Source organism: Cydia strobilella, chromosome 15 (genome assembly GCF_947568885.1).
Source record: "Cydia strobilella chromosome 15, ilCydStro3.1, whole genome shotgun sequence".
Classification (NCBI taxonomy): Eukaryota; Metazoa; Arthropoda; class Insecta; order Lepidoptera; family Tortricidae; genus Cydia; species Cydia strobilella.
Genome location: NC_086055.1, coordinates 9,572,484 through 9,598,266, shown reverse-complemented (window position 1 = coordinate 9,598,266; position 25,783 = coordinate 9,572,484). Strand labels below are relative to the sequence as shown.

At 37.4% G+C, this 25,783-nt stretch overlaps 1 protein-coding gene and 1 non-coding gene across 8 annotated transcripts in view; both read left to right on the top strand.

Moving 5' to 3' along the window:
* LOC134748024 (serine/threonine-protein kinase minibrain) overlaps window positions 1–25,783 on the top strand; it is a 174,882-nt gene that overhangs the window by 59,453 nt on the left and 89,646 nt on the right. The window lies entirely within an intron of this gene.
* Window positions 19,882–19,956, top strand: Trnat-ggu (transfer RNA threonine (anticodon GGU)). Its single transcript has one exon. It is a non-coding gene; the product is annotated as a tRNA-Thr (tRNA).

Genomic DNA, 25,783 nt, shown 5'->3' with positions numbered 1-25,783 from the left:
TTGAGCCACGATTGAAAATGGTGTAAAAATATTTTAAACTATTAAATTAATCAAATTAAATATTTTTAAACATAAACAAAAATATTAAATTATAATCAACGTCAGTATTTTAAAAGTAAAACTCCCTTAAACCTTGACTTTAAACAAAGTATTTTACTTATAACCTACTTGGTTTGTATGAATTGGTGTCATAATTAAAAACCGGCCAAGTGCGAGTCGGGCTCGCGCACGAAGGGTTCCGTACCATTACGCAAAAAGCGGCAAAAAAATCACGTGTGTTGTATGGGAGCCCCATTTAAATATTTATTTTATTCTGTTTTTAGTATTTGTTGCTATAGCGGCAACCTCTACCCTTCCATCTTTGTCTCGGGGATGGTTGGGCTAGACACGCTCGAATTAAGGCGGAACTTGTTGCTCCTGGTGCACTATCTCTCAATCGTTCATCACCAAGTTGATAGCCCAGAGGTGTTAGAGAGGATAGGGTTGTTAGTGCCTAGGAGGGTACCGCGGGATGTAGACGGGGCGGTCGCACCGCGTCGCCGGCCGTGTGTGTTGCTGCGGCCGGCCGCTCGCACGTGTTACGCGAGGCACGCACCTACCACGCGTGCTTTATCATTGCTCCATTTAATGCTCACTCAGTATGTAGATGCTGACATGTTCGCCGATCGTTTAGCACATTTGTGCAGAACTGCTAGGCAATTTTTGAATTTTTATAATTTTAATTGACTGTCATGACATTTTATTTTATATGTTGTATATTTTATTGACATTGTTTAATATTATACCCGATTTTTTTTTGTTTCCTAGCGTGTAAGTAAATTTGAAATTAGAATTTGTTTTGACATTTTTATGCGCATGTTTTTATAAGTATTAATGTTGAGGTTAGTTTTAATTAGTTTCCATGTTCCTACTCATATCTGTACTCCTAGCATGTAAGTGAATTGGTTTTAAACTGTAAACTTACATTGTTTCCAATAAATAATAATAATATAAACAGAAATACATCATCTGTGAAAATTGCAACTATCTAGCTATCACGGTTCGTGAGTTGGGTACGGAACCCTAAAAAGTAAGCTCCCTAATAATAATCCTTAATAACTCCCGCGGGAACAATATAGGCCTTTACCCTTAGCTTTAGCTTTAGCTGGAAAAAACAATGTTCAGAGTAGGTGCAGCGCAATAAATTGAATTGTTCAAAGAATGTAATCCCTGATCTAGTTATATAATTGGCTTTTGTGACGTCAATGGCGGTGCCGGTGTGACGCGTAGACGCACGCGGCTTCGATAACCGCCCACTCTCGTTTTCGTGCCTACGTCGACTAATAAGTTAATCGCAGCATTTATTAGTTAAAATCCATGTTGCTTAATATGGGTTTTAACTTCAATCCATAGAATCATGCGATATTCATGTCTTTTTTTAACGAACTGACATTCAATTAATCCCAGCTTTCTAAAGGGACGACAAGGTAAATGCTGCTTCGGAATAGACTCACTTTAAGCCTTAAGAGGCCGGTGTCGATTTTAGTCGCAAAAATGTAAAATTGATAGATTTCGTCGGTGAAATTGTACACCTTTTGGTACCTAATTGAAATAAAAAGTACTGGTTTATATTAGCACGTCTTCTTATCTTACCTTTTATCAGATCAATTTTTTGAAAACAGACTCACAAAATTAGTAATGTTTGCTTTTCTGATGGACGTTTAGGTAAACGCGCGTAAAACACTGATTTTGTCGCTCTTATTTGTAAATTTCGTAAAGTTTGGACGGCTAAACATGGTAATTTTGTATTACACATATCCTGTACTTGACGTTTATCAGACTACATTTTTATTATTATGACTTTGAAGTAGTGTAAATGAAAGTTAGACGAAATCAATTTTCTCCAGAAATTACTTCAAAACAAGTGACAATTTCTCTGAAAATCGACTTAATTTCAACGTAATTTTGATACTTAAACAATCTACAACATTTGCTGAAACTATTCTTATACATGAATTTGTATAATTTACCACCATAAATTTTTGATGAATTTTTAAAAACTGCCCCTTCTTTTCATATATTACCGGTGACGCACGCTCGCGACCTCATTATTAAAAGGCAAGATGAGAAGACGTGCTAATAGAAACCAATACTTATTATTTAGATATTACGTAACAAAACGTGTATAATTTCAACGACTAAATCTATCAATTTTACATTTTTGCTCCAAAATCGACTACGGCCTCTTAAAGAGACGCAGATCCGGCAGATCGTATTTATCAGGGTAAACAAATAACATTTTTGAGAGCTTTGCATTGAGAAAAAAACGCCTGTGCCAAACGGGATTCTTGAAACGTGCAGATTTTCGATATTGTTAAACTCATAGGTCTTTAGAAAAAGTCGTCACATCAGTCACTTAGCCAGGTCAACAGCCTATCGATATCATATGCCAACATCCGCTGATAGCCTGAGAGCACCTTCGTATCAATTAGCGGTCAATGGAGTGCCCGATATCGTATGATTCGTATGTGTATGTGTGTACACCACAGCTCATTTAACCACCAGACGAAGCATTCAGGTCATTCATTCATTCATTCATCCTTCAGGTCCTGGTGTATATTTGTGCGCGATAATAAAAATTTTTTTTTTAAATTGTTTGTTGTAAAATTGATTGTTGTGTTGTTATGTTTTTGGTGCAATAAAGAATATTTAGTTACTTCATTTTAAGTATACCTTACAACAAAATTGTTCAAGTATAAAATTTATGTGCGTTAGGGAAGTAGGTAGTCTTTAAAGTACACATGTCGTTAAGCGACCTGTTTATTGCAGAACATGCCACTGCATACCATCTAATACGAATTTGATACAATAAATCCGCGAACTAAATGCCCTAAATGGCTTGCAAGCACGTATTTTCTATCGCGTTGCGAAGTGCATCGAAATGACGTATAATTGACGTCATTCTTGGTAATTTACTGAATAGAATGAAAAAATATTAACATATTCAAGAACTTTTTCATAACTTCTCCGAAACAAGAAACAAAGACATACTCGTACTTGAGGGTCACTAAAATTGTCCTCTCGTATAAAGTTATGTTATGAAGTTAGCCGTTCTTGTAGAAATAAATAATTAAATAATCTGATATTTTGGGGCAATTTTACTTGTTCTATGGGTAGTTAAGTGACGTGACGAATACACAAATAAATGCCCTTAACGGGATTCGAATCCGAGATCTCCTGTTTCGTAGGTAGGCTCACTACCTACTAGGCCAAGAGGCCGTTAATGCATGAAATTTGATTTAATGAGGTTATAATTATGTACCTATATCGGAGCTGAATAAACAATCAACAAAGTGTACCCAACTAGACAGACATCCGGTATCATTAATGCCATTATGGACCGGTACATGCTCAGCTCAATTAATTAACGTTTGGCATTTGCACCTAAAGGGTTTTTTGTTTAACGCCCGATCCGTTTGGCAAACAGACAATTAATGTGACTTTTCACCAACTTCCTCGTTGAAATTAATAATAACTTTTTGCGTGTACAAATATTATTGTTATATACTAAAGATACTCGGTGGAACATTTTCTGTGCTTTGTTCTTTTGTTCTCGTCGTAGGGCTTTTTCAACTCATCCCATTAAGAGGCCGTAGTCGATTTTGGAGCAAAAATTTAAAATTGATAGATTTAGTCGTTGAAATTATACACGTTATGTTACGTAATATCTAAATAACAAGTATTGATTTCTTTTAGCACGTCTTCTCATCTTGCCTTTAATAATGAGGTCGCGAGCGTGCGTCACCGGTAATGCATGAAGAGAAGGGGCAGTTTTTAAAAATTCATCAAAAAATCATGGTGGTAAATTATACAAATTGATGTATAAGAATAGTTTCAGCAAATGTTGTAGATTGTTTAAGTATCAAAATTACGTTGAAATCAATTCGATTTTCAGAGAAATTGTCACTTGTTTTGAAGTAATTTCTGGAGAAAATCCATTTCGTCCAACTTTCATTTACACTACTTCAAAGTCATAATAATAAAAATGTAGTCTGATAAACGTCAAGTACAGGATATGTGTAATACAAAATTACCATGTTTAGCAGTCCAAACTTTACGAAATTTACAAATAAGAGCGACAAAATCAGTGCTTTACGCGCGTTTACCTAAACGTCCATCAGAAAAGCAAACATTACTAATTTAGTGAGTATGTTTTCAAAAAACTGATCTGATAAAAGGTAAGATAAGAAGACGTGCTAATAGCAACCAGTACTTGTTATTTCAATTAGGTAACAAAAGGTGTAAAATTTCACGGACTAAATCTATCAATTTTACATTTTTGCGACTAAAATCGACACCGCCCTCTTGACGTAAGACGAGACGTTTTGCGAAAGCGATTTCCAACTGACCTTTCAACCCGATGGGGAAACTAAATCTTGTTGGGATTAATCAGCTTCCCTCACGACGTTTTCATTGACCGAAAACTTAGCGACATCTAAAATGACATTACGTACCTACGCATGTTCCAAAAAAAGTCGCCATTTTTTTACTAGAATGGAGTCAGAAAAATAAGTAAAAGTTGAATGAAGCTAATCAGCATGGTGTGCCACTTGTGAACGCCCGGTCAGATCGAACAATGCCATTGCCACGCTGCAAAACATCCGGTCGTTATCGCTTACAGAAGTTTCATAGAAACCTTATCACTAATTGGGTGGCGGATGTGTTTTTGTCTACAGGAGCATATTTTTACACATATTGTTTATAGATTTGTCAAACATTTGCTCCGTTTAATGTTCTCATTGGTTATTCCGGACTGATTTTTTTCCTGTTAATTAAGTTTTTAATCTAGCTAAATCATTCAATTTTATATTTTTCGGGTCATTGTACAGATAATCGAATTGCAAATAAGATGTTTAAAAAAATAAAACGGGTGTGTGTAAAAGTTGAAATGTGTGATCTGGCTGGATATCCAATTTTGTCGAGATTTTATGAAAATACGTTCAAATACCGATTTAGTCCAATGTCTTTGAACTTATTTTTAATGATGTCCGTACCTACATAGAGCGAGGTTACTTATTTCTACATCCGACCGCTTTCGTGTTCGCTGATAATTTAGTTCCGCGAACCATTTACCCGCGAGCCTTCATTACATAACAACTTGCTTTCACAAAATCGTATCTCGCGCAATTTTTAATGTTAAAGCAGCCTTCGTCCCTTGTGTTTTAAGTCTTTATTTGAAGAGCTATAAAACTAGATAGGAGAGAGATAAAGTTGATAACCGTGCCTGGATATAGCCGTTAATAGCATACACGGAAGTGCAGGCTGCCTGTTCTCATTGGTTGCGCAGGCGCAGCCGTGCAGATTTCCAGGCTGAACCAGATTAATTAGGGCTACCGTTTTTGTGCTCACCAGTTGGCGCCACTGTAGATGTAAGTCCAGAAAAACAGATCTCAAATTATTTACCATGATTAATCAAAGATGGACAAATATTTACCACAATTATGAATAGGGAGTGAAAATTCCCGATAACAAAGCATGAAACCCCCAAAACTTCTATTATGCATTTGACATTTTGAAAGACCTCTATCTACACTAGCGCCCCTAGCGGCGAAATTAAACGCGTTAACCCTCATTTGTCTTCGAGATTTGTAACAATAATGCGTAATCGGAGAGTGTACTTATACTAGTGTTCCTGAGCCATTGACTCGTCTGTACTCAATGAGCAACTAGAATAGAATGTCACCCTAGAGTGTTGCCAGGCGCCGCGGCCGGACGAGTGCGCGCGCGCCGCCGGTTGCGCAACGCAGTGACACGCCGGCGAGGCCGGAACTGTTGCTTGGTTAGCATGCAAAATACGCGCCGGATCCGTGTCACCGCCGAACCTTACCGTTTGGTTTGCCGTTCTGTGGTGCTGTGCTGGCGAGTCAGATTTATTGGAAAACCAGTTAAACGTGGTCTTGAGATCTCTTTTTATTCTGCCTTGACCCGATCCACCTACTCGTACCCGCGCTGCATGGGATAACGATGGAATAACACTGAAGCGCATTTGTTTTATGAAAGATTCGTTGGAATTCATTTAAGTCGAACAGTAGTTGGACAATTTATATACCTGGGAATCGGATTGACCCTAATTCACGAGAAAGTTTATTCTGTTCTTGGAATTATACATCATTATACATATATTATGTCAACAACAGAAATATTTGTGATGAATTGATGATTGATAACTTAAAATTTCTAATCGCACGAAAGCTGCGTTCGCAAATCGCAAGCAACCAGACTAGGTGGCATTGTTGGCAACATTTATGTTCGACGTACAGTCCGAGTGGCAAGTTGCACAACACGAAAAGCGCACGCACTGTGAACTTTAGGGTTGTCACTTTATAATTTCAATACCGTTTTTAAGGCTATGAAGGCTAAGGGTTTTTCAGGATTATGATAAAGAACAAAGAGATTCCCTGTATTTTATTTGAAGCTTGTTGACATACCTAGTAAATCAAGATTTAAAATTTATATTTCAATGACTGGTAAAACTTTAATTTCTTTCAATAAAGGCTCACTCTTACACCAAAAATTTTCTGTGCCCACAATTTCTTAAAACGAGTTCCCAATATATTTTGCACCTTTAACACATTTTAGAGAAAGCAACAAATCATTGGGTTGCGTTGCACATAATGCACATCCTTCAAATTTACAACACATAGTGTCATAACTTGACGAAACATTTGTCCCAGATAAGTAGACAAGCGTCTTCAAAAAGTCCCCGATTGTCTCGAAATGATAAGCTAGTGAGAATCGAATTTTTGGATACCCAGGTGAAGACTCCACCTTGATACTTATTTAAAACTAATAAACGACAAAGGATCGTATTAAGTTGCCTATATATTTCACTATGTTGTGCCATCGTACTTAATTGGTCGTGGCTCGTGCTATCTCACAGTATATCGGGTGGAACAGAATGTGGGATTTTTATGCAAACGGGGAATTGTTTAGGCAACGTACCTACTTTATTTTTTACCTTTTTAATGATCACGTTAATACTCCTAACCGGTTTCGAGATACATTTAAACATTAGTGCAAAAATCTGTATGTTTCAGTCCTAGCAAGTGTCAATTTAAAATGTAAATAACTTTGTAGGGTTGTAGCTGATATAAAAATATTTCAATTTAATGATTTTGTTTTTACTTTTTAATCCAGCTTTACGATTATAATAACTTCCTTACCTTTCAGCTCAGTCTCTTGAAATGTTCCAGGTACAGGGTTAAGGCACATATCACATTTCCATTTGTGGCAACCCTAGTGTATCGCTGCACGAGCGAGCCCCAGAAACTTTGCTCATTAGCAGCTATGCTTTTATGACGAGTGCGACGTCGTCATCCGTGACTAGGGTTGACGCCTTTAACGTTATTGTTAAAACGTTTGTATGTACACCAGTAAAGTTACAAGATATTTAAAACCAACAAATTAAGAGGTGTACCGAAAAAAAAAACTGTAAATTTCAAACGGCTGTAATTTTATTTCCAAGCAAAACGACGACAGCTTTCTAACCGCAGTTAAAAGTCCTATTATTAAATTATATATTCCAATATAAATAATTCTGGTTTTACGCCATGCGACGTTACACCATTGAATATAAAGAGATCACTGAAATTAAAACTTTTTCAAATGGCAAGAAAAATTTCAACATCCTCCATGCTTGCTTTTTTCGATACACTTAAAATTACCTCGAAGTTTCGTGCATTTCATAATATAAATAAATCATTTTGTACGTTGTCTCTTGAACAGAGGTCTCGAAGCGGCAGACCTCTAGGAACAAGTGACCCTAGGACCATCAGAAAGATTGTTAGGTAATAGAATTTGCGCCCGCCCCCGAATGCCCGTCATATTTATCGTGAAAAATGGGGTACATATTAAGTGAAACGAACTATAAAGAAACATAGTATATAGATTCGTACAAAAGTTAGGATAGCTAAAGTAACCGAAAATTTGCGTTATTAATTTCTGTGCCAAGTCGCAAATCATACAATCATTCTCTAGTCGATAGATCCAAAATGGATCTAGTGAGAAAAGTTTTTTTCTTAGATCGAAATTTTATGTTGACAGGTAGTAGATCCATTTAAATGACACTAGATCTATAGGGAAAATAATTAATATCATTAGATCCATTTAATTTTACAATATGATCAAATTTCCTTCCAATGTACAAAAAGTCGCATTTTGTAATAGACGATGAGCAAAGTAAGACCACCAAACGTCCTGCAGTGCCGTTCTCTCGACTATTCATGGGCTCAAATCAAGTTGTATTAAAAAGAAGGATAAAACAGCCAAAAAACTTTAACAACTCCAGCAGGTGTTGGGATGGTGCAGGCAAATATGAAAAACAGCTCCGTAAAAAGCTGCCACTGAATGCGCTAGGAAAAAGCTTCTTATCACTCCTGCAGAAAATTTAATAATTAAAAAATGATAATTATTTAAATTAAAAGTGGCTTCATATTCTAGTAATCCTAAATTCCAAAAATCCTTATCAATTGCATCAGTTTTTTTCATTTGAAGTTTACAGTTTTTTTTTCGGTTCACTCCTTAATTGGTTGTAAAATGTAGTGTCGATGACGGCTGAAAGGCTTTATACTCGTACATGTATTTTTAATGTTTAACTGGCCGAGAAAAAAAAGTTCTCGTTGTTTTTTTTTTTTAAATTGGACATCAAGGTCTCTTCTTCGTAACTACGTACCCACCATTTCCGCGAACTGATTTACTCATGTATAAAATACAAAAAACTTCCTCATTTAGTGGTATAAAATGAGGTGGATGACGACTCCTACACCTGAGACAAGTCAGTTATATTTTTTAATACCACATCGGTGGCAAACAAGCACACTGCCCGCCCGATGGTAAGCAGTCACCGTAGCCTATGGACGCTTACAACACCAGAGGTGTTACATGCGCGTTGGCGACCTTTTAAAAACCTGTACACTCATTTTATGAAGAACCCCATACTGTAGACCCTCGGGAAAATCTCGGAAGGGAGCTCATTCCACAGCTGGAGCGTCTGCGGGAGGAAATCCCTCTTAAAGCGCACTGTACGCGACCATTTAGGTTATAGGGTGTGGGGATGAACACCCTGCCGACGGCATCATGGCAAACAATTCTTCAGATCACAGCCCATTGTACAAGCGGTAGAACACACACAAAGAGGCAAAGTATAAGGAGATACTTAAAGGTTCAAAACCGCTTGTGAGTTTGGGATCATCTACGATGCGTACATCGCGCCTTTGGACTGAGTTCAAGGGTCCAAGCTAGCATCCAGGTGCCAGTCCTGCCCAAAGGTGACAACATTACTCAACATTATTATGGGGTCTGACTTGTGATTTATATAGCAGCACTCTTTGCCCCTTAGTACAGTATCGCCTCGGTTTATTGAGCACAACGAGTTTTTTGGATGCCAGCGCAGCCTTTCTTTTCAGGTGGCTACGGAATTGGACGTCACTGGAGATGTCGATACCGAGGATCCCAATACTCCCTGACATGGTAAGGGCTGTGCCTTGAAACTGTGGGACTAAAATACCTACCTAACTCTGAAATCAAAAGTAAGTTTGATAAGAAGTGGCCGTAATATGATTCCAGATATCCAGAGCATGGTCCGAGAAACCCTCTACAGGTTTTTTTTGTAATTTATTTAGAATTAATATAGTAATTTACTCTTGTTATAATTCACCCGGTTCTTGGAACTAGCAAGATCAACACGCATAGTAGGTAAATATTTTTAAGACAGACTAAAAAAAGAAAAAAAAATGTTATCTCACATATCTGTTATTATACGAATTACTCTTTCAACGTGAGTGTCTGATGCGATGAAGCAACAACTTAATACACAACGTGGCGCCATGAGGAAAACCATAATACGAACATACTCGTAAATATTGGAAATGAATTAAACATAACGCAAATGAAATCGCGCAGTCATAGTCATAGAGCGAAAAAGTAGTCAGTTGGTCGAGTCGAGCACAAAAACAAGTGTAATAACCTCACGGTCGTCGGGGCCAGGTAGCAGACAATACCCGTCATCCGAACCGGCGACAAATCACCAGCCTCTCCTGCCGCTAACAATGTGAGGATTACCGCCAAAATCCAAGCTCCTATAAAGAACACTATCACTATTCAAGACCGACCCAAACCCATTGTGTAGCAGACCCCGCTTGGGCTCACTTCGTGCGACATCCACTCTAAATGTTTGATTTATACGGCGCTTCGAGGAAAAACATACACCAAATTGGCTCACAATAACAATAAAAATATTGCAAAAGGAGACCGGTGCATTCCGGGAAATGCATTGACGTGGACCGTATAGGATGCTCGCTCCAACTATCTCACATATTGCCACGTGATTTTGAGACTTGCGGCGCTTTATTTTTAAAGCGGTATTCGTTCGCGATTACGTGGTCGCACGTTGGGGCGTTGGCCTGTTGAGAATGTTTGCCGCTGACCTAAGTGGTCAATAATGATCTGTTATCCAGTTTATACTACGTATTTTCCTTGATGTTTTGATAAGTTCTACTATTTTACAAAAATGCCAATCTCTATTTAACAGAAGCAATGCATATTTTGCTCCTTTTGATAAGCAGAAGCTGTTGCTGTTCTTAGCGCTCGCTGGAAGTAATTAAAACGGCATCGCAAGCGAAGTTCATTATGAGACTTAATCAGTGCACGGCAAGACAGTTACCTACCTGACCAAAAGCAAGAATGTTGAGTGATATAGTTTCTCTTTTAAGAATTTCTGCAGCATGTTCCGCTTTACATAAAATATCAATTATTTCTGACGTTATTTTGATGCTTTCAAAACAAAGCATTATATCCTAAAGCTGCTTCAATATTCTGAATTCGTCTGCAACAGACCTGCCGTAACGTGCAAGATGGTTGCCCTGTATGGCTGTATATACCAAGTATCTTGTTGCACCGTCCGTCCGTCATAGATCGCCCGTGCCGGGTGGTCCGCCCATATATTATAGATATATAATACATACATACTGTATATATATGTCGGCGGCAGATCGTATAATTGGGCATATCGAGATATTCCTAGGCATATCATGAAACGCCGCTCTTTCACGATCTGACTAAGAATAACCCAGGCATATCACGATCTGCCTAATAAAAGAGGCGGCAGATCGATCATACCAATTGCATTCTTTGATATTCCTAGCTTCATACCGGGCGCATCGTAAAATAACATGAAACGCCGGCATTTCGTGATCTGACTAGCGACAACTAGCCATATCGTGCAATATTCAAGGGTTGCAAGTGGAAAGATAAATATCAATTATAAATTAGAATTATATTGTATTAAGCGACTATGTTTTACGGTTTTACAACAAAACAAAATGGAAAAACAGCTAAATCACATATGATGCCGTAGATAAACTAACAGTTAAACTCGATCAGCTGATGCTTTTCCGCCATTTTGCCGCAAACCAAACTGTGAAATCGCCGTGAAGGGGTGATATTCCTAGGCAGATCATGAAACGCCGGCATTTCGTGATTTGCCTAGCGATCACCAGCCATATCGTACAAACCTCACGGGGTGATATTCCTAGGCAGATCTTGAAACGCCGGCATTTCGTGATCTGCCTAGCGATTGTCAGCCATATCGTGCAAACCTCACGGTTAGATATTGCTAGGCAGATCGCGAAACGCCGGCCATTTTAATACGATTTTGGAAAACGTCTCTTAAGGGTCCTCCACACTCGTGCGCGAATCACGGCGCGAAGCCGCGAACGCGAGTGTGGCGTCGATTTTGCAGATTGTTCACGATTTCGTGCCTTGTTCCCCGTTTTTTGTCGGTTTTTCGGCCCGCGTCAAAGGAAGTGCGAACTTGTAAGACAGACTTCACATTAACTAACTCGCTACCTAATTTTGGGCGCTAGAAGAGCGTAATTATACTTAAAAGCATTCAATTTCACATCTAAATACGGCAACACCACTTTGACCACTCAAACTGCGAAATCGCCGTGAAGTTGTGCCAGTGTGGAGTCATACGTCATCTCCGCGAAGTCGCGCCGCAATTTACGCACATAGTCTGGAGGGGACTTTACCGATACATAATTTTCACAAAAGTTATGTACCTACAGGCCCCTCCAGACTATGTGCGTGAATCGCGGCACGACTGCGGAGAGAACATGTCGCGACGTTGACGTATGACTTCACACTCGCAAACTTCACGGCGATTTCGCAGTTTGGTTCCCGCCAATATGGCGGAAGAGCATCAGCTGATCGAGCTTAACTGCTAGTTATCTATGACATCATACGTGATTTAGCTATAGTTTGTCAAAGGACTGTCTCATTTCAAACATAGACAGAGAGAATCATACTATCTTTGTCTTGCACCAGTACTAGCACCTAAAAGAAAGGGACGAGTATAATTTTCCTGGTTGTTACTGACTGACAAATTGGTTTGACCACCTATATTTTTCCATTTTGTTTTGTTGTAAAATCGTAAAATATAGCCGCTTTATGTAATATAATTATTATTTATCTTGCCACATATGAGTCAAAATAGTGTGTAATATGGAGTCTTGCCAGTTCGCGCTTCGCGTCTCCGTTGACGCGGGCTAATAAACCGACAAAAAACGGGGAACTAGGCGCGAAGGCGTGAACAATCTGCGAAATCGACACCACACTTACGTTCGCGGCTTCGCGTCGTGATTCGCGCATGAGTGTGGAGGGCCCTTACGATTAAACCAAAATGTAAGAATTTACAATCTGTCAAGCAACTTTGTTAATAGAAAAAGGTGCGTAATTCAAATTTTCTATGGGACGATAACCCGTAACGCTTACATTTTTAAAATTTGCCGCTTTTTTCTAGTAATGGAAATAGCTTGACAGACTATAGTACAGTATAGTATAAAGACAGAGTATAGTATAAAGGCGCGAAATTCAAATTTTCTATGGGACGATATCCCTTCGCGCCTACATTTTTTAAATTTGCTCTGCACTAATGGGTACGATCTGGCAACACTGGCGGACGCAGCGCAACATAGAATGCAGCGCCACCAGTGGTAAAAAATGCAATTATTTTACGATGCGCCCGGTATGAAGCTAGGAATTTCGACGAATACGTTGCTCATATCGATCTGCCGCCTCTTTTATAAGGCATATCGTGATATGCCTGGGTTAATCTTAGTCAAATCATGAAATGACGGCGTTTCATGATATGCCTAGGAATATCTCAACTTGAAGTTAGCACGATATGGCTAGTGGTCGCTAGGCAGATCATGAAATGCCGGCGTTTCATGATCTGCCTAGGATTATCACCCCGTGAGGTTTGTACGGTATGGCTGGTGATCGCTAGGCAAATCACGAAATGCCGGCGTTTCATGATCTGCCTAGGAATATCTCGATATGCCCGGTTTTACGATCTGCCGCCGACATATATATTATAGAGTGCACATTGTTAGGTTTGAACTTCGACCCTTACAGAAACGAAATGGTACTAGAGAAAGGGGACGAAGTGGATTTATTATTTTAACAGGATAACGAGATGTTAAATGTTTGCTAGACATTCTTAATTCTAATGTGGTTAAATTTTGGTGGTTAATAACTATTTTTGGGTTAACAGTGATTAGTTTGAAGTTATTTGCTTTAATAGGATAGCAAGATGTTAAAATTTTGGTTATAATTTTACATTAAAATGGAGTTTTAAATTTTGGTGGTCATTTACTATTTTTAGGTTAACAATTATTAGTTTGGTGTCATTTCCTTTAATAGGAGAGCAAAATGTTAAAAAAATTGGTAATCATTTTACATTAAAACTGAGTTCTAATTTTGGTGATCACTTATTATTTTTGGTGGTAAAAATGATTTTTTGATGTTAAATTTTACTATATCTAGTGATGAGTTCAATACCAGCTCTTATATTTTGCTATTTTATTAATGTATAAGTTAACAGGTGTAATTTAAACCAGTATTGCGATTGATTGATATCATTGACACTTTTTTTTTCACCATCAGTATCAGCTATACTGTTTGTACTTGTAAAATTGTAACTTGCAGCTTTATAAAGTAGGGCACTGATTGTAAACGGTCATTGGAGTCTGTGTCTGTTCTGTAGACGCGTTGCTGATCTGCCTCCTCCGACTAGATTCTAGTATTGCCAGCTCTGCACGACAACAAAGCTCTTTTGTTCAGAAGCGAAGGAAAGTTATTATATCGACATTAAAGTTCTTTAATTTCACAAAGATATTCTTAATTCTCAATTGTCAATATCTAGTTTAAACTGTAGTAATAATTACTTACGACCTCCTTTTTACTTTTTTCTGTCACGTTTATCTTTGTCTTACATTTAAACTTTTTCATTCTTGAGCTACTTATGTTTTCAAGATTTAATTTATCCCATCCCTTCAAGGCCCTTTAAGTTCTGTTTACAGATGTAACTGTTGTTTAAAGGAATTCTGCCGATAATAGACATGGTCGGAGGAGGTATAAAAATAGATCAGACGCGTCAAGCGCCTGGAATACGTGGGTGTTGTCATTGGCCACCGACGCGAGCGGTTGTATCCTTTTGATAACAAAACAACAGTTGTTAGTGTTTACAACTTTACATACTTTGCTTGTTAGTATTCTAATAAATATCGATTTAGCACCTTTAAAACTCATTTGCTTTGTCACGTTTAGGCGAACGTAATTTAAAGTAACATCCTCAATTGTCAATATTTCTCTGAAATTTTAAAATTATTAATAATAAAATATTACTTATAACACTTAAATATAACACGTGAGAGCTTAGTCTAGAATATAAACATGATCTCTAGTCTGGTGAGTTATTTATTAGTACCTAACTTTAGGTTTCACTAATATATAAACTAATTCCATTGGCATTACACTTTTACCTCATTAATACAGACCGGGCTCATTATCATTCTTGGGAATTTCTATATTGTAGGCATTTCGATTTCGTGGAATCGACATTATTATTTACAAGTGTTAACGAGTATTATCGTAACGTGGAATTATCAGTGGGCCTGAACTTGTTTACCGCATTATTAAAACGAACGGTAGTGTCCCCCCTTTATTTGTTCAACTAACCGCTGGCTTGGGTGCGGAAATGCTAAAAAGGTTTTTTTTGATAATTTCACAAAAAATATTTTATACAGTATAGCTTTCAACCCTTAAGGGGCCCACTGATTATCCTGCCTGTCGGCCTGTCAGTTAGAATAAAATTTTGACAGTTCCGAACAACTGACAGGCCGATATCGTCCGGCGGACTGGTAATCAGTGCGCCCCTTTAGCTTTACCCCATACGATGGAAATTATTGTATTTAAATTTCATGAGTACGCCTTAATTACCACCATAGTTTATACAGTAGGAGGTATTACGGTTTGGGTAAATTGAAAAATCAATGTGTGGCACATTCTTCGATAGGCCTTTTAAAATAACATGGAGGTTGCTGAGAGCGCTTTTTGATTCAGTGAATACTTTTGGAGATAATAGCTCTGTAAATAAAAAAAAATGTGTGAACACTACAGAACCTATTATAGATTTTATGTTAACTGTTACATATTTAGTTATCATTTTCATAAACTTAAGTTTAATTGGGCCCACTTGCACCATCCCACTAACCCGGAGTTAAGCGGTTAAAACGTTAATCAAGTGTCAAATTGTACTGGTAACCATGGTAACTCCAGGTTTAACCGGTTAACCCCGGGATAGTGGAATGGTAAAGGATAAAAACCGGTAAATGTGTGTTGGTTGTAGCACGGGAATCCCATACAAATCCGTGCACTTAATTTGTAACCATTGAAGTGTAAATATTCGTGTCACCAACTCGCAACAACAATGTAACGGTGTAAGTCTCGTCTCAGTTCGGACACCAGTTACAAAGTCTAGACTAGTCAATAGCAAAGATATGTAAATTCGCGCTCGGAGCTCGCCAACGGGTTAACTTAGTAAGTACCTATACGTTTTGTTAGCGGTTCCAGCTACTTGTTTGTGAGCTTAGTCTTTAGACAATGTGCAAAATGATGTGAAAAACATTCAGTTTATGTTTTGTTAAATCTCAAAAACGTTACACACACACACAAAAATATATATTTAAATCTTTAGAAAATATAAAGAAATTTCTAAAAACGAAAGGCATTTGCAGGTGTTGTTTCTTTTGGAGTCTGTTTAGTGTTTATGTAGAATAAATGAGATAAATAGAATACTTTAATTTTTTTTTATATAACTTCGGCGCGTTTGTGTAATTATTTACCCCCTTTATTCATAAAACTTTACAGGCCTGATTTAGTAAAATTATGTTTTATCCCTTTCTTACAAATACGTAAGTCAAAATGATAGATAAAGACAAACGATTCATTACTAATTCAGGCCAGTAACGCGTTTATGAATAACGCCATTACAGTATAAAAAGAGCCGAAAGTGACCTTTCACGGGTCGCAAAACTGTGTCTGGCCCAACCACGACCTTTGGGTTGACCTCTACTGATGTATTATTAATCTCTTTTACTCGGATTCGAAAATCTGCCGGTTATAATAATATCATTTTGAAAATATCATTTACGTACGTACTCATGAAGAAAATACCTACTCGTATGTACCTATTCAAACAATATAATATAACACTTTAAACTCCCGCGTTTTGTACACACATAATTAATGTTACTAACGGTTCTAACGCGATTTAATTTCATTATTTTACCCTTTTTCCGACGTTTCATCCAGGTTGCACTAGCTGTGGTCACGGAAGACTGACGCAAAATGTCAATGGAGATATTGGTAAACAACACTAAACTACCCGACATTAGTCCTTAATAATGAAATTTAATCGCGTTAGACCCATTAGTAACATTAATTATATTGTATTCGAACAGTTTTTATTGTTGTGGACGTCTTTCCGATTTCCCTATTTTTTTTTCTATCGGCTTTTACCAATATTTTGCAGGCTTATATATAAAAAAAAATTAAGGAAATTTCATTAAATGAATTAGGTAGGTACCTTAGTACCTACCTAATTCATTTAATGAAATAAACCTACTCTCGATGTCTATTTAATTATTTTGTTGACATATATCCTGTTAATAATAATAATTGACAAGCTAAAAACGGCTTACCGTAGATACATGTTCAAACATTAACCAAAGATCTTCATATCAAACTAAATAGATTAGTATAGTTGGCAGCAGAAGTATAAATTTAATAGTCAATTTCTGGGCTAATTTATGTCTCATAGGTAATTATTGTTTAACAGATGACGACTTCTGAATGAATTTAAATTAGTCACCAGCTATTAACATGTTTAAATCGAGAGTACTTATAAAAACATTTATTTTTACATGTGTAATGTAGTAAATTTTATCTTTTCATTTGTTGTTATAGCGGCAACAGAAATACATCATCTGTGAAAATTTCAACTGTCTAGCTATCACTGTTCATGAGACACAGCCTGGTGACGGACAGACGGACAGCGGAGTCATAGTAACAGGGTCCCGTTTTTACCCTTTGCTTACGGAACCTTAACAAATAGTTATATAAAGTAACTTCGTATAAGTAGTGTATGATTGCTCTGAAACTTTGTAGCTCTGTAATTAGTTTATGTAACTTCAGATACCACAGTAAAAAAAACTCGGACTCGCGTTCCAAGGGTTCCGTATATTACACAATTTAAACAATGTATTTTTTATGTGAAACGTGAGTGAAATGTTTTTAAAAAACCCGTAGGGGTCGGATCAAAAACTAAGTAATTAAGTCCGACTCACGCTTGACTGCAATTTCTAATAGGTTTTCCTGTAATCTATAGGTAAAGATCTATTGTGTTTATTTTTTTTCAAAATTTTAGACCCAGTAGTTACTTATTTTCTTAAATAGCTTCTAGATTATATATCCTAAGATTGTAAAAAAATATATATTTGAGATTCTCACAATGAGCTCTTTCATTTGATATATAACATGATATAGTTTGAAAAAGTTTATTTTTTAATTTTCTCATTTACTCCCAAAAGTGGCCCCAATGTTTAAAATTCATTAAGTTTACGTTACATGTCCGTCTTTGGGTTACAAACTTACATATGTATACCAAATTTCAACTTAATTGGTCCAGTAGTTTCGGAGAAAATAGGCTGTGACAGACGGACAGACAGAGGCACGAGTGATCCTATAAGTCCCGTTTTTTTCCTTTTGAGGTACGGAATGTATACCTATGTTTTACAAATAAAGCATTCTGATTCTGATTCTGGAAGCCTAAAAAACAGCGAATTTAAGTTTTTCTTACAAAATTTGTTTTTGCTCTATTTCGTTTGTTTTATAAACTGGAGCTACAATCCACCACGTAGTTTTAAAATGAGAACGAAACTCCGTTTGTATGGGAAGGTGAAATTCGGCCGAGCTTGCCGGGGACTCATAATGCGACCCTTATTTATCATCACAGTCCGCCGCCGACGACGTTTTCATTGCACTGCCATTATTCTACATATTGCAAGTAAACCTACCGTTAGTTAATCCGGGGCGGAAATTTAAAATGAACCTCAACTACTGGGAAATACGTGTTAATATTTTATTCACCATTTATTATTAGCTACTTCGCAGCGAAACAGGAAAAATCTTCGATAAGACTAGAAGTGCAATTTCCGCTTGCTTTTATTTTACTTGCATCCGACATTTTAGGTGTGAACTAATCTTTGTTTTTCTTTGTTTTTCAGGTAAGTTTTTGGTGCTACTGTATTCAAAGTCAGTACATTACTGTTAAGATGCCTACTTGAAAGTTACAAAGGGAAGGTTATGTCGCCACAGTATTCACGTCCGGCCTCAAATCTGTTCCACTCCAAAACAAACCATTTGGTCCCCTTTCCATTGGGGTCAATAATCCTGTAACTGCAACATAGATTTCAGCAAAACAGACTCTGCATTACAAGGGATAGGACAATGGCGAAGTTGTTAGAACTGAATTCCCTCGGCTTGCCTGTTTTTACGGTAGTCATTTATTTTTAACAGATCATAATTTTAAAGTAAGACCAAATTAGCTTTGACTAACCGGAAAATATTATTTGTACCGCCGCCTCAACCACCCATAGACTTACTTAAAAGGTGCTGCAAATGTCTGGCTGCGTTTTATCAGCTACTATCCCTTGATCTCATTTTTCGTGGATACAATACTTGCATAGGTCACAGATGAGGAAGCAATTAAAATAAGCGCTCGCGGTCAAGTACTTTGTTATGGGGGCGCAAATATAGATAATGTGCGCTCGTTGCCTTATTCTTCTTCCATCTTGGCCGTACACTCATGGTGACGTTGAAGGACAAACAATTCCACGCCACTTATCGCTGCTTCTCTGGCACATGTGTTAAGGGAAGTTAAGGCTTTTATCTGGTCCGTCCAACGCGGGGAGCAACCTTTCTCTGATCTACAAGTCTTTCTAATATGGTATGCACCCCATGTCGCGCCACATGCCCGAAGCGTCTGAGAATTATAAAATACCTTATGCCCTCTAATGGGCGTGTGATCTATGAAGTGCAACAAACAATCGGCGTCGACCTGTTGCTGTGGTGCACTTTATCGCCGGTCGTCGATAGCGACATTCCTATAAGGGTATTTCTGCGAATACGCTATCGACCTGCGATATCGGATAGCGTCCGATGTAGGTACTTATTAGGTTTGCGAATAACTGTGACGTGTTGTGTTGCAATTTTGTTTGATCAGTCTAAAAATCGTGACTTTCGTGCATTCTGTCTAAGTACCTGATATTATAAAGTTGTGAATTTGCGATATCCACAATAAAATTCTGATATTGGGCCAAATTTTGTTGCATCTACTGCGTTATACCTATGCAACTATGTTGTAAAACATTGCTGTAGCATAGGTATACGCCACCCTTAAGGCGTTGAGGGAAGGGATGGAAAAATTCGCACACATGGTAGGCCTCCGTGGCTCAGTTGGCAGAAGCGATTGGACCGGTGTTCCAATAGTCGCAGGTTCGAGTCCTGCCGGAGGTGTAATTTTTTCAATTTTTCCTTTAATTTAAAATTTTGGAGTAACGCTCGCAGACGTTTCTGCTTCATAAAAAAATATAATAACTAATAGGGAGAATAATGAATAGATAATAAATGAAGATGAATTTAAAGAACTATTTTTCTACCAATTACTGACGCATCGATCGATTGATGCGTTAGCTGACAAGTACTATTTTGAAAAATATTTAATTTATGCTGAATTGTTTGCGTATATACCCTAAAATTACAATATTTAGTGCATGACGCGCAAAAATATCAAATATCTACCCGACTTGCGTGACGTCAAATGCAATCTAACCGTAATCATAGCCGTACATGAGTCATTGCTTTATCGGCGGCCGCTCCCTGTCTGGATCGGCACACTGGCACCTGCATGCTCCAAACAAACGCAGACAGAAGAGCAATGAAAACAGGTCACTTTGTACGGAATTGTCTATGGCGGTCTTTACATTCAGTTCCATCCAGATTCCAGATCCGCTCCAATGTTCGAGTGGGACATCGCTATACGTGCATAGGTCTCGCTCATTCACCAGAGCGATGTGCAGATCCGCATCAGTGTGATAATCACGTATAATTTCTTTACCTATACCCGAATGATGCAAACTCAAGAAGTTTATGTATTTACATCAACAATCACAGGAAACTTTGAGTCATGACACTAGTTGCATATAAATTGTCTCTCGTATTTATATCGACTTACCGTACGTATTTTGTCCCTTTTGCTTTGCCATATTACTTCTTTTAATTTATAATTTTAAGTTAATGTTAGGATTACGTCTTATGTTACGAAAATACCATTTAGTTGAGGTTATACCGTGCTTGCAGTTGCAGGCAGTTTTAGTTTCGCCAGTAGCCGCTGGCGCTAGCAGCTGCAAGCTGGTTTTTGACACATGGTATGGTCGCATTCATAATTATTATTTGTCTATAGCTTTGTTTGTTTCTTAAATGTTTTTCTTTTTTTATTGTATACTTGTTTTTATTTTTGTTTGTGCTTACAATGTTTTTTTTTGTATTGGTTAATATGTTTGTAATTAATCCTTGTGTGTATTTTTGTAATTTTTTAATATGTATTCTTTGTGGGGTTACTGATGCATTACCGATTTTTTTTGCCAAATTTTCATAACCGAAACTATCTTTCCCAAAAATTTAAAACCCAACTAATCATTTACATAATCCAACCTAACCTAACCCAACCTAGTACGTCATTTTCATTTTTCAACTATGGGGTTGGGAAATGAAATGGTTGCGAAATAATTATATGGGAAAGATTGAGCAGACAAACGTGCAGTTGGTAAAGTTTGGTTGGGAAATGAAATTTGGTCAAAAAAATTCGGTAAAATAAAGGGATCCGATCTTGGTGTGTTATCTGTCGTGGCATCACCGAATGGGCCCTACGGAAGACCAGCGCTGGCTTTATAGCTAGTATTATGCTGAGTTGGGTCCATTTCGTGATGCACACTTGATGATCTCTTCTTTTCTTGCTGTTGTTGTCTGTACATGTTCGTACTTGTGTTGTGAACGTCACTAATAAATATCTTTTATCTGAATGTTTCGTTGAAATCTCGAGAAAATGATCCGTCAAATCGTCTTGTATAAGTTAAGCCTACGCTTTCGTCTGCGCAACTCGTTCGATCTAAAGAGGGCAGTTAAGCAACAGCTGCTAGAAGTTAGCTTGTTTTAATTGAGTTTGTATAGGTTTTAGGGCTGTCATGTAGATATGTACATCAATGTACTGTTAACATTTAACTCGTGCTTAAATAGCTTAAATCGTATACTAGCAGTTTTGTAGAGACATTATAGAGATTGCCTTGCATAATGTAACATAGGAATGTTTAATATTTCAACGGCATTTTATTTATTTATTCTTGCAATGCACGACTTAATATTAAGAGCGCAATAGTATGTATGCATACTTAAACAACTTCTGATGCTGATTGTACCTTGCGACATGATTCGTATAATTGTTTCGAGGGTTATTGAGACATCAACAATGTAAACCTAAATAAGCTTTTATGTGCAACCTTGATAACTCGGAACGAATCGACTGGTTATATATACAATTTGTTAGTCATTGACATATTTTAATTGCCCCGACAATATGGCGTTGTGTTTAGGTTTCAGTACACCTGAACTGAACTGGATTGATAATATCATCGACTACCGAGCACCCATTTCATGAAAACAGTTTAAGTGGGTAAGTGCGCTATTTGATTATAAATCATTTTAACGGATCAGACTTATTCTTTATTCTGTTTTTAGTATTTGTTGTTATAGCGGCAACAGAAATACATCGTCTGTGAAAATTTCAACTGTCTAGCTATCACGGTTCATGAGATACAGCCTGAGTGACAGACAGACGAACAGACAGACAGACAGATGGACAGTGGAGTCTTTAGTAATAGGGTCCCGTTTTTACCCTTTGAGTACGGAACCCTAAAAATCTACCAAAATGTCCACTCCATTACGATTTTAGTGTAAAAAAAACTTCATTTGTGTATCTGCGTGACGTAGTGGAATGTACAATTTTCATACAAATTTTTGGAACAATTTTTTTTAACCCTTAAATGCATGATTTTTTGTATAACTTTTTAATAAATTGAAATAGATGTGTCATGCTGTATAAAAGTAATAAATGTGATTTTGGATAGCTGCATATTGAGCCACGGACCATCAAATATACGATGCATATATACATCATTATGCATTTAAGGGTTAATATTCTGAGTTGAAAGAACCCAAAAACACCAGGATCTGTGAGAATCAGGTTTTCAATATTTATTTTAGAAAACGCCCATTTACTGATTACTTCGGCCAATGGCAGTGCGTAACGTTTCCCGCCATTTCGTAGGTGTCTCCAATGGCTTACACCTTGCATTGCTTATCTTAAAGGTCGCATTTGTATAGCGTTTATATAAAACTTGCGCCCTTTTTCGATGTTTATTGTATTATCACGCGCCGAAAACGAATTTGTTATCGGAATTGCACGTTCGTTGACCTCTGGACATGCTTCACGTTTTCTGAACGTGAATGAAATGTATTCAACAACTCTGAATTGTGTTAATGTAGGTAATGTTTTACAATATAATTATTAACGTAAATAAAACCAATTGAGAAATTGTGTTCAAAATGTAAACATACCTATAGATATTTCTGAATACTATTACGTATTATATTATTACTTGTCCTGAAAAGTCAGGGTTCCGATTTTTGTTTTTGATGATTCAAATTACCAGTGATTTATTTCACGACAATAATATTGCCCCGAAATACGGCCAAAAAATAATAGTCATCTGGTTAACTAATAAATGATTCCTTCAGCATTTAGTCTTCCATTATTACTTACTAGCTTTTGCCCGCGACTTCGTCTGCGTGGAGTTAATAATTTGGGTAGCTAAATTTGTATCCAATCTGTTTTTTATCGATTCCCCATAAAAACTTCCACCCCCCCCCCCTTTACCCCTTAAAGTATGACTTCTGGGTCAAAAACTACCCTATGTCTTTCCCCGGGACTCAAACTATCTCTATACCAAATTTCAACCAAATCGGTTCAGCGGTTTAAGCGTGAAGAGGTAACAGAATAAGCAACCAATTGTCACTTACCACCTAAGACACTATTGTAAGTACTTATTCTTTGCAAATAAATACTTACTTACACACACACACTTTCGCATTTATAATATTAGTATGGATTTTAAAATAAATAGCGTAACAACGAATGACCATTCTTAATTAGCTTTTCAAAACCAAAATTGAACTGTCACTTGCACGGAGTGTTGAGTTTTATCGACGTTTCATGTCGGCGATGGCGTCCGTTGCATCGAGACTTACATACCTACAATACGTAGGGCCAGCTGATTGTTATCGACCACTATCGATACTATCGACCATGATTATCTCTGCTAGACTACGACGTTATTACGATATTTTGACGGTGGTATTTTTTGGAAAAGTCTTTTAGGATTCCGTACCCAAAGGGTAAAAACGGGACCCTATTACTAAGACTTTGCTGTCTGACTGTCTGTCTGTCTGTCCGTCTGTCACCAGGCTGTATCTCATGAACCGTGATAGCTAGACAGTTGAAATTTCACAGATGATGTATTTCTGTTGCCGCTATAACAACAAATACTAAAAACAGAATAAAATAAATATTTAAGGGGGGCTCCCACACAACAAACCTGATTTCGTTTGCTGTTTTTGGCTTCATGGTATGGAACCCTTCGTGCGCGAGTCCGACTCGCACTTGGCCGGTTTTTCTAACCGTTTTAGGCATTCTATTTAAATATATTTAAGAAAACAGTTTTTAGAGAATTGTCTTTTAGTGCAAATTAATAAATAATAAAATAATAAATAAATAATTGCCCTTTACCCATCCACGATAACACACCGGATGTAGTTACTAAGTAAGTAAAGAAAAGAAACGAATATGAAGTATAAGCTTAGCCGGGGATAACTAGGGATGTGAAAAAAATGAGCTGTTACCTAGCTTTCTTAGCGTTTTTGCGTCATTACCATGCACTCACCCGTAAACGCGAGATAATGTGATAATTTTCTCAGACAATGTTCTCGGGGCCTCTATATGTCGTCGTAACAACGTTATTCATCATAAACACTTATTCATATGTGCCAACATCAAAAGCTAAATTTCCCACGTCGCTGATGGTGCCGTATAAGTTACGAACTTGCGCCAGGTTTTCGAGCTAAAAATCGTTCTCCCATAGCTCTCTCCTAACCTGATGTTATTACATGTCATATAAAAGAACTCAAAACTACACGAATGTTATTTTTTGCTAGCTATGGCTGTCTACTTATTTATAAAATGCACAAATTTCAAAGTTTTAGTGGCGAGGTTTACTCTTTCTTCGTGAGCTGTAGGATGGTCTTTGATTTTCTCAAAATAGGCTAGCCGGTGGGATTTAGTTCTTTAAACGCCTACACATTGCGAGTGAATGTGGAGGAAAATAACAGGAAAGGAAAATTGAGGGTGGATGGACTATGTGAGGGTTATTATTTTTATTTTATTTTTTTATAATGAGATGGCAGGAGACCCAGAGAGGTATGGAAGAAAAAACTGCACCGAATCCAAGTTAACGAATAGAATAAGGGCAAGCAATGATGATGATGAAAAGGTTGGTTGCGAAAAGATAAAATTGATAGGATAAGTTAAGTACACTGAGGGAAGTGGATTTAAAGATAAACTAAAAATAATAATTAAGTATTAAGGTTTATTTTACGTAACACATTGAATGTCATAACTCATAAGGCTTTTGTCGTTTTAAAGTTTTGATTGACAATTTCGTCTCGCTTCGCATAAGATGACACTGCATTTTTAATACTGAATGAAGCTCTCTTCGTTCTAGACTCTCTCTCTAGACTCTGCCCAGAAACTCTCAAATGAATATGCCATATCATTGAATTCTGATAGAGTCTATTGATTTCGCTTTTTGCTCATTACTTGAGGGGCCGAATCGCGATCCATGGAGACGCCCCGGGGAAATTACGTGCCACCTAGCAATTCCTACGCTTAGGGCCGCCAGCAAATGTAATTAATTTCATATCTGTAAAATAACGAGGGCTGTTCGAATGTCGTCGGGCTTAACTTAACTTGCCTAATGTTTTACCTTGACGGTGCTCACATGTTGCCTCCTTTATAGCTTTTAAATAATTTACGTCCAGATGCTCGCCTTTTAAAAGCGACTCCATAAAAAGTGAGTAAACTAAAAAAAACAGTCCCTAAAGGTCGAAATGCTCATTAACAACGACATACGGAAAAATCATGCAAACGAGAGCTGAACAGGCACCGTTTTAATGT